Below are 17149 nucleotides of genomic sequence, written 5' to 3'. Positions count from 1 at the left end.
CACAATCAGGATATAGATCTGTTCCATCATGTTCCACATGTTACATCTGTTTCATGTTATATTTTGAAAAGACCTTTCTAGTTTTATAATCATCAGCAGCTGGAAGGACTTTGGTAAATGATGACTTTCTTCTGCCCATTTTCCTTGACCAAATTAAAAGTTCTCTCTCCTCAGGCTATTACGTGCAAAACACTGTTGATGGAGAAGTTCACTTTTCAGGATGGGTGTCCATCCTATTCATTCTTTCTATATTATACACCAAACCCAGTAGAAGCAGTATGGATAAAATGATTACCAGGAGAGCAGTAGTTCCTACCTTTAAAAGAATATAAAGCACAGAGATATTCACATACACACACAACTACAAATTGTGACAAGTACTATCCATGACTGAAAAGTAAAAGGTGCACTGAAAGATTAAAACACTATCTGGTTTAGACTGGGAGGCCCCTGTGACCTGACCTCATCCTCAGACTCTCAGTATTTGTGGCCTTCCCACAGGAACAGAGTGTCCAAGTATCTGAGCCATTGAGCATTGAGTATATAAACAACAAAACAACAAGTTCTTAAAGCAGAAGAATACAAGGAAGCCCTCCAAGGCTCAGGAACTGCACTGAGGACTGCTTATCTTGGCCTTACGTTAAAGCATGGCCCAAAAAATAGAAATAATTGGCAATTTCCCATGTGAGTTACCTTAGGGTCACACACTGGCCTACATCTGCCCCCAAAATTTCTTTCCAACCACCTGCCGTAGTGAGTCAAATTCTACCATAAGAGATCCTTTAGTTACAGAGGTATCCATCTGCGTTAGGCTAGTCACAGTGAAATCCGAACATCAAGGAGGGACATAGTAACCCATCACTGGATGATGGCTGGCATGATTCTCTCTTCCTGTCTGAGCCACACACACACACACACATCTTTCAGGGCAGAGTTGCTCCTCTCCCCTTGTGTCCTCATTCTAACCTGTATACATAATTATTATTATTAATCTCTAATGCTGTTTGTTTTCATATTTCTCTGCCCCTTCTATACTGATAGCCTCAACAGTCTGATTTGTCTCCTGGCATCTGTGCCCCAGCTCCCAACCACACAATAGATGGTCAGTAAATTTTTGTGACTATTCAAGATATGACTATCAGATTACAATGTGCACAGCAGGGAGTGAACCAAGGCACATAGGTCTCTATAGGAAAGATGACAATCTGAGGCATGAGACAGTTGGTCCATTTCAAGAAGTGAACCACAGAGTAGTTAGTATAACAGCAGGATGCTTGGCCACCTAGGAAAGAGGGTGGGGGCAGGACAGAAGGGGATGGTGTGAGGGAGTAAGAAATAAGACTCATCCATACATGATAAAGCTCAGACTCAGATCAGCTTGGCACCTGCCAGGAAAATGGCAGATATACTTTGAGGAGGAGAGTTGGGAAAGAAAGGGCAAACACTCTCTCTAGCACTTAATTTCTAAAGGCATTTGCCAAGAGCAAGGCTGGAGAAGACCAGGGGTTCAAAAAGAAGTAAGCATTGGCAACAGCTGCTGAGGGAGTCAGCTAAGAAATCCGTAGGAAATGAGAAAAGAAGAAGAAGAAGAAAAAAACTTCCAGAAAACAGCTACTTTGTTGTACATGCTTCTGCCTCTTTCCAGAGAGACCCTAATCTTTCCTAAACTGTAACAAGCTTCCAAAATACTCTGGGGCCCTCTGTGCACAAAGCCAGGACCTACGTGAAGGCCAGTGAGGGCTGGCTACAATCCTGAAAGCCCTCCTGGGCCAGCTACAAGGAAAGACGCCAGGCTCACGAATGAGCTGATGAAAAAATTAAGATGCTGCTCTTGGCACTGCTCTTGTTGAGCCGCTTGCACATAGAAATTTTTTACATTTAGTGACTAGTAAATGCAGAAACTCCAAAATCAAAACACTAATTGTTTTGCAACCTTAAAACACTTACTTTGCTACAATTTTAAAGTACCAGAAAATTATGCCACCCATGTTTTTCCAAAACCACTAGCTGTTGAAATAAATCAGCACATGGCTTTTCATCAAGACTTTCTCTTAACCAGCACCTTGACCTTTGCCATCCTGCAGCAGACCGGGGTGAGATGTGGACATGAAAGTAAAGTACCTGAAAAGAAGAGGAAAGGGCACAGCTGCCAGCCACACAGCTGCCAGCCACACACCACAGTAGCCACCCTCCTGTAACACCCAGCAAATCTCAGGGACGGCTAGCTCGAAGAGCCACCAAGTGATGATCTGAAATATATTCAAAACTAATAGGGACAACCTTCCATCAGTTTTGCTTACAATTTTTCTATTATGCCCATATATGGCTAATAAATGTTACTATCATAATGCTAGTTGCTATAAACACTGAGCTCAGATGCAAGGTGCCAAGGACAGGCAGGCAGCCACAAGTTCAAGTTACACTAAATTGCTTCCACTCTCTCTGTTTATTAAAGTGTAGCTGACATACAATATTATGTTAGTTTCAGGTGTACAAGATAGTGATTTCCTACTTACATAGCTTACAATGTGCTCATCATAATGACTACCTGATATGGTAAAAAGTTGTTATTGACTATATTCCAGATGCTGTATGTTACATCCCTATGACTTATTTTACGATTGAAAGTTTATACCTCTTATTCCCTTCACCTTTTCACTCTTCCCCCGGCCCTCTAACCTCTGCCAGCTAACAAATTATTCTCTGTATTTATGAGTATGTTTCTGTTTTGTTTGTTCATCTGTTTTTTTTTTGTTTTTGTTTTTTGATTCCACATATAAGTGAAATCATGTGGTATTTGTCTTTCTCTGACTTATTTCATTTAGCATTATATCCTCTAGGTCCACCCATGTTGTCACAAATGACAAGATTTCATTTTTTAATGGCTGTGTAATATTCCATTGTGTGTTTGTGTGTGTGTGTGTGTGTGTGTGTGTGATCTCTTCTTTATCCATTTATTTATTGATGGTTACCTAGGTTGCTTCCATATCTTGGCCATCATAAATAATGGTGCAATGAACACAGGGGTCCATATATCTTTTTGAATTAGTGTTTTCATTTGCTTCACATGAATATCCAAAAATGGAATATCCAGAAATGGATCATATGACAGTTCCATTTTTAATTATTTGAGGAATTTCCAAAATGTTTTCCATAGTAGCTGCACCAATTTACAATCCCACCAATAGTGCACGAGGGTTCCTTTTACTCCAGATCCTCAACGACACTTGTTACTTGTTGACTTTTTGATAATAGCCATTCTGACAGGTGTGAGGTTATATCTCATTGTGGTTTTGGTTTGCACTACTCCAATGATTAGTGATTTTGAGCATCCTTTCATATGCCTCCTCGGGGTAAGATTCCCGTGGTTACCGTGTCTCCTCTCCTACCCTTCTCTATGTGGTCCCTCTTTTGTCTGTTGTGCAGAAACTGTTGTGCAGAAATCAGCCCCCAGTTCTTCCTCAGGAGGAATGGCTCTATATGTAAGTGTATATTCGGTGTGTCCGTGGGAGGAGGTGAATTCAGAGTCCTCCTATACCGCCATATTTGACCCAATCCACTCTCTATTTAAAACAAGGTTTCACCTGAGAAGGACCCTGCTTCTTGGTAACACAGTACATTATAAGATAAAACAGAAAGTGAAATCTGCAAGGTAGTGTTCAGCGGCCTTTGACAAAATGAGCAAAGTGAGTAAAACCGTCCCTTTCACCTCCAGTTCACAAAGGTCATCAGACACGAGTTCAATCCTCTGGTCCCCAAAATACCCACTAGGTGTGACTCTCAAACAAGTACACCTTCTCCCCACAATTTTAGTGTTCGAGGCTCTAAAATTATCTTCTTTGCTTCTTCTTCACCCCCACCTCCCATCCCAAACCCAAACTCTCCTTCCCAATCAGTTCACTTAGGAAATGGACAATCTAAGGGGTGAAAGACACAAAGGCTTCTCCCACCTATAGTATTTATAGTTCAATACTATATATAGTATGTTAAAATATCCAAGTCCTCCCTCACCCAAAAAAGTATTACAACAATTGATTTAAAGAAAAGGATAGCACTAAAATTGCATTAAACACATAGCTTCAATTAATGAGATCAGTATTAAGCTTTATATAAACCTCAAAATTGAGCCACTTAAACCCAAACTGTTGTATTTATATACATTTTTTCAAAAATATAAACTACATAACGCAAATATTCCTAACTTTTGAAACTGGAATGGGGTTATTCACATTTGAAACTGGAATGGGGTTATTCTTCAATGACAAGATGCTGCCAGGGAAATGTCATGCCCCTTGTATTTTCAAACCCACGAAAAATAACTATGAATGAAAGCTGAGTCTGAAATCTCATTTCAATTCCGACTTTCCTCCTACCCAAGGAAAAAGAAGCATATGTTAAGTTCAAAAGACCCAAACAAGATATCGAGATATGAGCACTAAACAAAAGACTTTTATATAATTATCTACAAATGCAAAAAATGCAATTCATTGCAATTATGCCTCTGCCTACAGGCCATTGTGTTCTGTCATAGGTATTTCTAAATGATGCAGTCTAAGTAAAATGCCTATTTTCCCTAGCTAATATAAGGACAAGAAGAAGAGAAACCAACATTTTGGTGATTATCTACTTACCATGGTATGGTATCAAACTCTGATATGACAAGCACTTGAGATTGCTAAATGTACTGTCATATCCATTCTCCCTTTCTTCTTTAATAACAGAACCCCAGCTTTTTAAATTGGCACCCAGAATCAGTTCTGTAATTCTCAGACCCTTTTGCAGCTAGGTGTGGCCATGTGGCTATGTTCTAGCCCAGAAGTTCTCAAAGTGGGATTTGGGGACCTCTGGGAATCCCCAACACTCTTTTAGGTAGTGCATGAAGCCAAACTATTCTCACGATAATACTAAGATGATATTTGTTTTTAATGCTCACTCTCTCATGAGTATCCAGGACATTTTTCAGAGGCTCCATGACACATGATGCCACAACAGACTGAATGCAGAAGCCAATCTGAGGATCTCTCTATCTTCTATTAAGCCAGATATGAAAGAGATTTACAAAAATGTATAGTGCTGGTAGTCTCACTAATAGCTGGGAAATAGTTATTTTCCCCTCAAAAGTAATCTATGCTAAGTAATGTTTTATTTTTTTTTTAATGAATTATATATCTTGTAAATTTCTTTTAATTTCTAACACAGAAATTGTTTGCATTACTTTCCTATTGCTGCCATAACAAATTACTACAAATACGGTGGCTTGACCTGAACTATCTCATAGTTCTGGAGGTCAGAAGTCTAAAAATAGGTCTTACAGGGCTAAAATGAAGGTGTTGGAAGGACTGAGGTTCCTTCTGGGGTGAAAGCAGACTATGTCCCCTGCCTTTTCCAGCTTCTACAGGCTGCCTGTACTTCTCGGCTCAAGGTCTCCCTTCTAACAATGGTAATCCTCGAAATTCTTTCTCCAACTCTGACACCCTTGCCACCCTCTTATTAGGACCCTTTTGATAACACTGAGCCCACCTGGATAATCCAGGCTAATCTCCCCATCTCAAAATCCTTGATATAATCACATCTGCAGTCTCTTTTGCCAGAGAAAGTAACATATTGACAAGTTCTGGGAATTTGGAGGCCTTTTCTCTGCTTACTGCAAAATACTAGATATAACCTATATAAGCAAAGCTCTTTGGGGCCCCAATAATTTTTCAGAGAACCACTATTCTACCATATGAAGAGATTAAGGTAGTTATTCGGTGGGAAAAACTCAGAAAAGCTAAGTCATTAGCCGAAGTCATGTAGACTGTGAATAAAATTTCAACTTGAAGCCAGTTCACCTGGCTATTGATGAACCTGGAATGGCTCCCTCTATGCTTTGCTGCCAACCCCCAAACACAGTGACTGAGGCAAAGTCAAATAAAAATTATTCTGTGGGCATTTTTCAGACATCAAATAAAGGATATGACAACAAGCAGGCAGAAGTGAATTTGGTGAGCAGGATGGAGGACGAGTTAGAGAAGAAGGTGTTTAAAATAATCTTACTTTTCAAAACCTTATTTAGAAATATCCAAGTTCATTACCTTGTGTGAGAAAGGAGGAAAATGTTATGAATGGCCAAGTGTTCCAGCGCCAAGTCAGAGAGGGACAAATGACAATTCTCCAACTAAAGGAGCATGATTAGGACTAATGCCCACAAGACACGGGGAGCCATGTGCAGCAAAGCACTGCTCTGAGTCACACAATAGGGTCTGGTAACCAAACTCAGATTTATGGTCACTTGTCTTGACAATGACTGTCAAGCCCCAATTTTTAACACCCTAACTGAAAAGGACATCTATAGGACTGCATTCGTGGGCTATCTCTCTGCATCATTTTGACATGATCAGAGCCAGATTTTGTAGCAGAAAAGAAACTGCACTCAAGTGAACTCTGTTAAAATCACACTAATAATCCAAATCATAACTTTCTAAGAGACACATATTTACAGTAAAAGAGGAAAAATGGAAAGCTCAAATGGCCAGTTACTGCTCTACCAAACGAACTGCCAGGCCCAGGCCAACTGAACTGGGAACAGTGGCAGTTAAGATCCCTCTCACTACCCCTAAGGGGTGTGCACTTGGAAACAAGGCTCCCAGAAGGCTGGGCGGGGCTTCCTTGGGAACCACTGGTCATTCCTGGTAAGCTTCTCCAGTTCTACTTCATCTCTTTCTCACTTCTCCAGGTGAAGCTTCTGGAGTGCTCAGCCAACCAAACCAAAAACCAGCAGTAGTGCCTGAACTGACAGCCAACAGTAACTCAGGAATATGAAGACACAGAGTTAGTAAGTACTCGTTAGAACCTGCAATCCAAGGGAGAAAAAGCCACAGAATTACCTGATATTTATATTTTCCAAGTGAAAATATGGGATCGAAAACAGGCAGTCCCTCAGAGAACCTGTAGCCACAGAGCTCAGTATTTCCTAGGAATGTTTTCAGCACCTGCCTTTTCTATGATTACACTAGTATTACAAGAATGCCACCTGTAACCTACAAAGCATAAAGATTTTGCAGATTAGAAACATGCCTAACACATCACTTTCATCATAAAGTCCTAATCCACACCTATCTGTCAGATCTGTGTAGCCTCTAAAAAGGTATGGTTGCCTACAGGTGATTATTCCCCTGCAGAATGAATACACTATGAAATCAGCAACCTCCGTTGACAACCATTTTGAAATCAAAATTTTTTCATGTGCCAAAGCCAAAGTCAATTTAATATCTTATTTACCAAAAATTTCATGCTATTTTCTATGCCTACAAATGGGATGTAGAATGTAAGGACACGGAGCTTACAGAGATGATGCCTCTAATTCACAACAGCAAACAGCAAATTTTTGCTGTTTCAGTTGTGGATCTATGCCTGCGGATGCCTTTCTTCCATGTCTAGTATTCCGGATAGAAAGAAAATGACACTTTAAAGGAAAATTGATTGGGAGGCATAAGAAAGGGGTGCTGAGAAAGAACCCTGTTCTTACGAGTTATTCCAAAAGCAGTGATTCCAACTTCCAAGGAAGTAAATATTCAAAAGATTAACTAGAAAAAAAGAAAAAAAAACAAAAAAAAAACAGGCAAAAAGTGCAAAAGTCGTATGAGTACAGATGTGGCTGAGCTAGTTTTCAAAGAAATCACTACTTCAATATTTTCCTATCCTTAGTTGAAATAAAGTAATTTATCATGTAAAGTTTAAAAGGTTTAATAAAATTGATAAAGGGCTTATACAGAAAAAAACGATTTTAAAATATCACTTCGGCACTACTAATTTAGGGATTGTGGTGAACTAGATATTTGCAGGACCCTTCAGCTATACTATAATTAGATTATGGATAAATGGTTTTTTTAAAATAGTTCTTAATGCATTGGTTAAACTCGAGGTAGAGAAACAAATCCCAGGAGGATATGGTAGGAACAGTGCACTGAGACCTGAGCCAAGAAGAAAGCAGGAGCCGCCCTGGAGGCAAATTATGAATGGGACAAGCACCTAGACCTTCAGCTTTTAGCAAGATGGGGAAAGCCCAACCTGCAATCAGGATTCCTAAAGGGAACAAAAGTGGTCCTGGGTCTACAGCATCTCCTGGTTCCTAGGACAAACATACAAACATTTCAAGAAGACTTCAAGATTCCAAGATATAATTATCAAACAAATATCAACATATAATCAAAACTGGAAACAAACCACAAATACAAATTTGGACCACCAAGGATTTCAGATAGTAGCATTATAAAATACAGAATATAAAGTAACTCTCTTTGGTGTTGCCTAAAGATATAAAAAATGGAGTGAAAAAAAAAATGAACAAGCAAAAAGAGACCATCAAAAAATACTCAAGTAGATATGAAGTAGAAATAGAGCTTTTAGAAATGAAGAAATATAATCACTGAAATTAAAAACTCAAGGGCTGGGTGAAATTAAAGATTCAACACAGCTGAAGAGAAAATTACTGAACCAGAAGCTAAATCTTAAGAAATTACCCAGAATGAAACCAAAAAAAAAAAGACAGGGAAGAAAACATCAAACACAAATTAAAAGACATAAAAATAAAAGTTCTAACACCTATTTAATCAAAACCAAGAGACAAGAGAGAGAATAGAAGACAGACAGTATTCAAAGCATTAATAACTGAGAAATTTTAAGAGCTAATGAATAACATGTAACCACACATATATGAAACACAAAAAATACAAGCAAGATAAAAAACAGAAAGCTGCACGTAGACACACTGTAGCGAAACTGCAGGACCCCAATGACGAGTAAACTCTCTTAAAATAATCCAAATCACTTATTAAAAAATGGCAAATGAAAGACTACCAATTTCCTAAGAGCAAAAACGAAAGCCATAGGACAATGGAACAATGTTCACAATCCTAGGAGAAAACAACTGTCAACTAAGACTTCTGACAGTGAAACACAGACATTTTCACGGAAATCAAATTGATAGATTTTATCACCAAGAGATTCTAAGGAAAAAAATTCTGAAAAAGGCAAATCTCACCAGAGGAAAGGTATAGCTGCAAGAAGGAAATAGAAGCAAGATACGGCAAACATACAGGTAAAGTTAAACAAAGACTATCTCTAAAAGATAACAATTATCTAATTTGTATGCTAAAACATGTAACAGAACTGAAACACTAAAAAAACACATAAGCACAGAAGGAGACGGTCTTCATTAGGTGTCCTTTGAGTTTTGTATTAGTCTAGAAGGAGATTAAAAGACCTTAACTACTGATTGACTTCAAAATGGTTAAGTGTGCACAGTGTACTTTCAAGGCAATCATTAGAAAAACAGAAATAGAACGCATAATTTCCAAACCCGCAGAGAAAAAAACTGGATGAGAACACAAATTAACAAAAACTTCAATCCAAATGAAAAAAAAAAATGAAGATTAGCAATAAAAACAGACCAAATACACAGTTAAAAGAGAGATGTTAGGCTATATTTCAAAAAACAAAACCAAAAGAAACAAAACAAACAAACAAAAAAAAAATCCAGAAAAAAACAAAACTGCACTACCCATACAAGAAAAGACTGAAAAATTGTTCACATTAAAGTCATGAACTGTTTTCCAAAGATGCTAAAAAGAAAGATGCTCAATCTTACTATTCATCAAGATAATGCAAATTAAGACCACAACGATATGCTATATTATATCCACTAGACTGACAAGAAAATACCAAACGTTGGAAGTGGAGCAACAGATAAACTGTAATACAGATTTTCACAACAGAATTTTATTTAACATTAAAAATTAATTTACCACCATAGCATGCAACGAGTGAACTTTAAGAACATAACAGTGAAAAAATGCATGTTGCAGAACACTTCACGTAATGTACCATTCTTATCAAATATATATATATATACATACATACACATAGTAATTATGTGCCAGAATGGAAATTAATTACCGACACTATGAACACTTTAGTTCATCTGATTTTTACCTTTGGCACAAGACTTCCTCCATGAAGGAAGACATTTACTGGTCTATGTTTTAGAGTAAGCTCTTCATCTCATCTCAGATTGACACTCTGAGCAACACTGGCCAAAACTTTTCGACTCCAGAGAAGAGGGCAGACCTGGTAACTATAACCTTCCAGAATAAAGAGCCTCAATCAAAACCAATTCCAGATTAAAGGAAAGGCCTGGCCCCAAATGACTCTCTCAGGCCTCCCTAGAATCCTTCCTAATAACTTCTTCTGTAAACATTAAATTATTATTAATAATTTTCGTCAAAGATGAAAAATGACTTAGTGAGATAGAGATTTTCATTTACGTGGCCCTTTTTCCTTTTAAATGTCAAATTTAAATGTTAAACTTTTAAATATCCTGGTTTATGTGACTTCAGATCCAGCAGCACCCTTTTCTGTCATTTCAGTGACTCGGGTAGGCATCATCTCCTGTGCCTTTTGTTTTAAACACTTCTACCACTCTGGCCCACGTTGCCTCCCTCCTCCCATGAGGAAGCTGGCTTCTTCGATCCTTTTTCCTTCCTTTCCCAAACAATACTGGCCTTTCTTTGGTTGATTTTGACCTGGGAAACCTCAAAGGCCTGGAAGATCTCTCCACCCATCAGAGCCTCACACACAGTCTCAGAGCAGAGCAGGAGCTATTCTGAGGAACTTCAGATCTATGAGAAGTTTGGGAATGGATAAAATGCTGAGTTTGACTTACGTGTTGTCTTTCATACGCCCCCGTCTATGCTCCTACTTCACTGTTCTTGAAATGCAGGAAATCCACAACTCCTTTGGTCACTGAAGCTTTGCCTGGAACAATAAAGGCAGGAAATGAGAAAAGAGGCAACCAGAAGGAACCAAAGAGTCTGCTGAGGAAAGAGACGTTCTTTCAGAAAGAATCTTGACATTTAAATGATAAAAGGTCCATTTGAGTTAAGGAAAATCTCTATCTTAGTCTAAGGCATTTTTCATCTTTAACCACAACTATTAATGGTAATTTAATGTTTGTACAAGAAAATCATTACTATTTACAAAGAACTTTCACATGTACTTTCTCGTTTGAGCCATAACACCTTAAAAATAGGAAAATATTATTTTTAAACGCAGCAGCCAAACTTCCCAAAGGTTAGCCAACTTCCCCATGACCATTCAGCCAGCAAGTATCAAAAGAAGAATTAGAACCACCTCTATGCCTCCTCATTCCAAACTCTTGTATGGCACGAAATGATATGACAGTTTCGACTTGAAAAGCAGTCTTATTATTTCTTCTTGCACTAGATATACTTTCTTAGCCAACAGATATAGAAATGGTTTGGCTTACTGAGTGACACAGACACTGTCATAGGATTAAATGTTTGTTTACCAGAGATAACTCAAAGGGTAGAAAATCCACACCAAGATAGTTAAGAAACGCATGTATCTTTTCCATATAATCTCCTTTTCGCCTTAAGTCATAATTATAATTGCTGGGCTTTTTTTTTTTTTTCCCAACTTGGAAATAACTTTGAGCTTACAGAAAAGTTGTAGAATAATAATAGTACAAAGAATACCATGTATTCTTTACCCAGATTCATCTACTTATAACATTTAACCCATATACTTAATCGTTCACTCTCTCTCTACAGACACATTCACTCTCTATATTTTTTTTCTGAGCCAGGTGGAGATAAGTTCCATACATCATGCTCTTTACTTCTAAATACTTCATAATTTATTTCTTAAGATAGGGATACTCTTACATAGCCATAATTTCATTAATATTAGTAGATTTAATACTGATACAGTTATTTAATCGGCCACCATTCTCAATTAACCCAGCAATTTCTTTTCCTCCAACTCAGGATCCAGTTCAGGGTCAGGTATTGCATTTAACTGCCATTAATCTGGAACACCTGGCTTTCCTTTGTCTTTCATTACACTGACACTTTTAGAAAAATATAGTCCTCCCCTTTTTTATATGAATAAAACATTTCCTTTTGACTGGTCTGACATTTCTTCATGATTCAATTCAGGTCATGTATTATAAGTCAGGAAACTCCAGAGGTGATGTTTTCTTCTCCAGGAGTCACATCTGAAAACATATAAAGTCCATCTGATCCTCCTTGGCAAAATTAATCTTAATCGCCCAGCCAAGATTTTGTCTAATTTCTCCAATGGAAAATTATTATTTTTCCCTTGCAACTAATAAGTAATCTGTGGGGAGCTACTTTAAGACCATAAAAATATCTTATCCCTCCATCCAAAATTTCCCCCGACCCATTGGTGATCGTTGCCTGATTTAAACTGTATTACAATGGTTACAAAATGCTGACTATTCCAACTCCAGCATCCCCTCTACATTGTCAGTCATGACTCAGCATTGTACATTAATTGTTCATTTGTTTATCTTCTTATGATGAGTGTGGATATGTGAAGTCCTGCTTTTTCAATGGTTTATAATTTATCACTGGACTTAATTATTTTGGTGCTCAAACTGTCAGATTTAGCAGGTACCCTGCCATACAAATTCTAGCCTCTGTGCAGCCCTGACCTCCATTTCACCATCCTGCTCGCCAGAGCTACCCTCCCAGTACAAAGGAGAAAAAGTGCTCGAGCAGAACACCAGTGCAAATGTGGGTCTCACCTCATGGGAGTTTTTTCTCTCAAGGATCACAGGTCCTGGTTGCTTGCCATCCAGTGGCTAACAACTGCCTCATATATTCTCCAGTTTTGTAGTTTACCACTGGAGGGCAAGTCCTCTTTTCCTCTGTATGCCGTCAACATTAGTTATGTTAAGGAACATGGGGCTGCTCTATTAGAGGGGCTAAGAATCAAATGCTTTGAGCATATAATAAAGTCTCTTTACTTAAAACATTTCAAAGAAACTCTCTTAATTTGTTTCTTAGAAATGTATGTGTTTATGTTTATTGCAGCACTGTGGCAAGAGAAATGCTCTCTAGCAGTCAGGCAATTCCAAACAAAATAACAGGAAAATGTCTCGATTCCTTCCACAAAGCTGATACTCACTTGGGACAGCCAGCTGGCTATCACTCTGACACATATTTACATTAATTTCTACAAGTCTTCCTCCAAATAGCATAACGAAACATTATAGTCTATCCAAAGAAATGAAAGTTAACTGCTAGTCTTCATTTTTCTTGTTTATGTACATGAACTTAGGGGTTGGGAGAAGACTCCTTTTCATATAAATCATTTTCTGGTGTCTTTCCATTTCTACTTCTAAGCACTGGTGAGAAAATAATTAGCAAAAAAAAAAAAAAAAACCAGTCGAAAAAGAAACTTGCAACCCCAGACAAAAAGTTAATCCAAAGGAAACTGACAAACAAGAATGCATTTTTCATCGCATTCTATGAGAAAAGAGAATTTTGCAATCACAGGAAAATGGAGAATAGGTCCTTCTCTGCACAAACTAGCTTTGCGCCCACAGCACGCACATGCGCATGCGCACACATGTAGCATTTCAGAGCGCCAGCAGAAATGTGATGTAAACACAGTTGTCTATCTGTCGTCCTCTCTGCCCAGGCACTCCCAATCTTATAGGGACTCTTAGATCAGTACTTTCACAAGTTTCAGTGTCCCCATGTGGAACTTGTTGAATTGTTTCCTAACATCAGCACGTATCCAGCACTAATTAAACACAACTTCTGTGGTTTCCCATTTCGCAGGAATACAGTCAGAATTTCTGGGCTTGATAAAACAAGGCCTTCATGATCTGCTCCTTGCTCACCTTTCCATTCAACTCCTGACACTTTCTGCTCCATCACTGGTAAAAACCTTGTAGCCATTTTGCTTCATGAAACACTACCTCTTCTCTTCACTAACTCACTGAGGCCTGACAACCTCTGGGGAATATTTCATGGTCACCATTCAAAGCTGGGTGAATGCCCCAATCTTAGTATTCTCACACACCTGTGCTCACTTTCATAATGAATAATAATTACTGAGAACTTATGATGTGCTAAGCACTTAACATGCTTTATCTCACTGAGTGCTCACACAGCCTCTGTACAGTAGGTGCTGTTACCAGCCCACTCTACAGATGAACGAACAAGCAGAGAAGCTCAGCAGTTTCACAGTGTCACGCAGCTGGTGACTGGTGGAGTCAAAGAGCTGACAGTCTCTCCATGAACAGCACTAAACATATTTAATGAAAAAATTAACAGTATGACTGGTGTTTCCAGGTCAAGGCCCAGAATGCAACAAATGGCGACCCCATAACAACACTAAAAGGGTGAAAATAAGATGCAAAAGAATCATCAAAATTCCTCAGAAGACGATGTCATAAAGATACTCGTAAACTAATATCAACTATGATAGTTACAATAAAGACCAAAATATTTCAACGGATGGGGTGACTAGCAATTTCTAAGAATCCAGGCAGGAATATACACATGGCTCAAGCAAAAAATGTTTAAAAGTAGTGGGGAAAATGGGGAAGACTGTTCTTACGGGGCATAAAAAAAAAAAACAGCAGGTGTACTAGATCAAAGATTAAAAGAACTTCTCAGAGGGGAGAATCTGAATATTTATATCATTAAATCAATTCCATTCTCAATAAATTCATATATCATACAACCAATACAATCAATCTTCTACTGAGGGTAACATGTTACTTCCTATACAAATTAAATAACTGAAGATTAGTGAATAGGCAAAAATCCTGCTGTACTCCAACTGGGCCCTGTATGTCATTGATCTAATGTGCTCATTTCTAGCCACAGACTGTGGTGTTGGGTAGCTGAAGAAGGAGGCATGAAAAGGAATGTCACTGACCAGCTGCCTTACAAATGCTACACTAACAGTCTCAGGAAGAATAAGTCAAAGAAAATGAATATTTCAGTACAGCACATCACCTCACACAGGTTACCCTTTTTCCACATGGCAGACCTTGACTGTGAAAGAGGATATACAACTTCATGTCATAATAAATATCAGCCAGGATCAAAGTGATCAATGCTGGGTTCTACATTTCTGGGAAAAATTGGGGGTGGGGGTAGGAGATGGGGAGAAGGAAAAGGATCCAAAGCAGATACATAAAGATCACTGAAACCTAACTCGAGGTGTGAAACTCAAAGGGAAGGCTTAACCTAGGGAAGCGAAAACAAGGAGGACTCCACCACTTAACACTTTACACACAACCCTGCTAAGAACAACGAGCAGCGTTTTTCCGTTTCTACCAAGATGGAACAGAGAAAACAGTTTTAACCTAAAGTGTCAGAATTTTAGCTTCAATATGAAGACTCTTCCGAAAGAAAGAATGTTTAACTAAAGAACATGTAGTTTGTACACGCATGACATGATTGCTATGTTACCACTGTGCAGAGCTCCCAGCTGGGTATTAGGGCAGTGCTGGTATTCATGATTCTGCCTCAAGGAAGTTGCAGTAAGAATAGATAACACTGTTTATTGAGTACTTTACCAATACGCTAAAGATCACTCAGGGAGACCTGAGAAGGAAGCCCAGTTCTGCAATACTGTGGGATTCACGCCCAGCCTCCTATTTTAAAGTCCAATCTTCTAACTATAGGCATAAAGCTAATGCACATGAAACTTACTATCTATAAAATGGGATAATACCTGCTTCATGAGGCTCTTGGAAGGATTCAGCAAGTTAATCATATAATATTTAGCCTGTGCCTATCACATAGTAAGCACTTAATAAATGTCAGCTATTATTAATGACAAATTAATTTTGTCAAATTTTTCCAGTTATTCAGTCTCTGATTCTATTAAAGCCAAAATTGAGAATTATGTCAATAAGGCAAATATAACTTCCAGATGAAAAAGAACTGGTCATATGTTCAACCATTCAGCCCATCCATATCCATCTAGCCCCTCAACAGATTTTAATGGAGCACCCATCATCTGTAGGGCACTGGGGTGGGCCCTGTATGGAATACAAAGACAAAGATGACAGAGCTATGCTCAAAGAACATCATCATCATATCACTAACCACAAACATTTGTGGAATACTATATGCCAGACCCTGTTCTAAGCACCCTAAGCACCATGTGCATGTGTGTGTATACACTCTTTTAATTCTCACAATAACCCTTTAAAGTAAGCGTTATTTATTATCCCTGATTTACAGATGAGAAAACTAATGCACAGAGGATAAACTAACTTGCTCTAGGTTACACAGCTTGTAATTGCAGAGCTGGGATTCAACTCCAAGCTGTCCGATTTCAGTCTTGGGCTCTTCACCACTTGACATACTGCCTCCCCCAAGACTTGACCACTAAGAACCAGAGCAAGGACAGACTATGATAAGGGCCCAGCAGGAACATAAATACCACACAGTATCATGGGGGACTTGTGTAATCTTTATACCTAACAGAGAGCACAAGTCCTTTAACTAAGGGACAATGTGTTTAAGTACACAATATCAACCCAGACTGAAAGTCATCCACAAAACACTGTGTCTACCACTCTGAAGGGCCATCTTCTCAGACATTTAACACATGCTGAGAGAAAGAGGAGAGCTAAGAACCTGGCCTTAGAGGTCAGACATGCCTGGGTTTAAATCACAGGTCCTCCAATTTGGCCTTGAAGAAATTGTTTGACCTTTTTCTGTGCTTCAATGTCCTCACCGTAAGAACTAAATGAGATAATTTATGTAAAGAGCTTACTTAGTTCCAGTATCTGGCACTAAGGACTATGTAAATAAATAAAATAGATAGATAGATAGATAGATAGATAGATAGATAGATAGATAGATAGACAGACAGACAGACAGACAGACAGGCAGGCAGACAGACAGATAGATAAATGCATGCTGCGGTTTCACTTCAAAATTCAATTCTAAGCCACGTGGGAAAATATCAACAAGTAGACAATATTGGTCTATAAACCCAAAGGAATGCTATCTATAGAATTTAAAAAACGTTGTGGATTCACTAAAATATCAGTAAATATGAACTGCTATAACTTGAAAAGTATTATAAACCTGTGTTTCAAAATACTTAGCAATAAAAAGAATCTTCCATTTTAAGAGATAAGAGTAGCTGTTGTGTAGAGAGCCTACTCTGTTGTTAGTCCTATAACAAGCACTTCACAGATGTTATTCAACTTTCACAACCACTCAGAGTTTCATCAAACATTCCCAATTTTACAGATGAGGGTTCTGAGCCTCTCAGGGTTAAGTGATGGGCTCCCTGTCACACT

General features: G+C 38.4%; 1 protein-coding gene across 2 annotated transcripts in view; it reads right to left on the bottom strand.

The window, feature by feature from the left end:
- The window catches only part of SGMS1 (sphingomyelin synthase 1), a 266110-nt gene that overhangs the window by 169878 nt on the left and 79083 nt on the right, over window positions 1–17149 (bottom strand). For both annotated transcript variants that reach the window (XM_011361623.2, XM_023531466.1), the window contains exon 3: window positions 10703–10794. The gene's annotated coding sequence lies outside the window, so the exon portion shown is untranslated. The remainder of the gene's footprint in view (window positions 1–10702; window positions 10795–17149) is intronic.

The sequence above is a fragment of the Pteropus vampyrus genome, unplaced genomic scaffold, assembly GCF_000151845.1.
Source record: "Pteropus vampyrus isolate Shadow unplaced genomic scaffold, Pvam_2.0 Scaffold68, whole genome shotgun sequence".
Lineage (NCBI taxonomy): Eukaryota > Metazoa > Chordata > Mammalia > Chiroptera > Pteropodidae > Pteropus > Pteropus vampyrus.
Note: the sequence above shows the minus strand (reverse complement) of the source record. Positions and strands in the feature narration are given on the sequence as shown.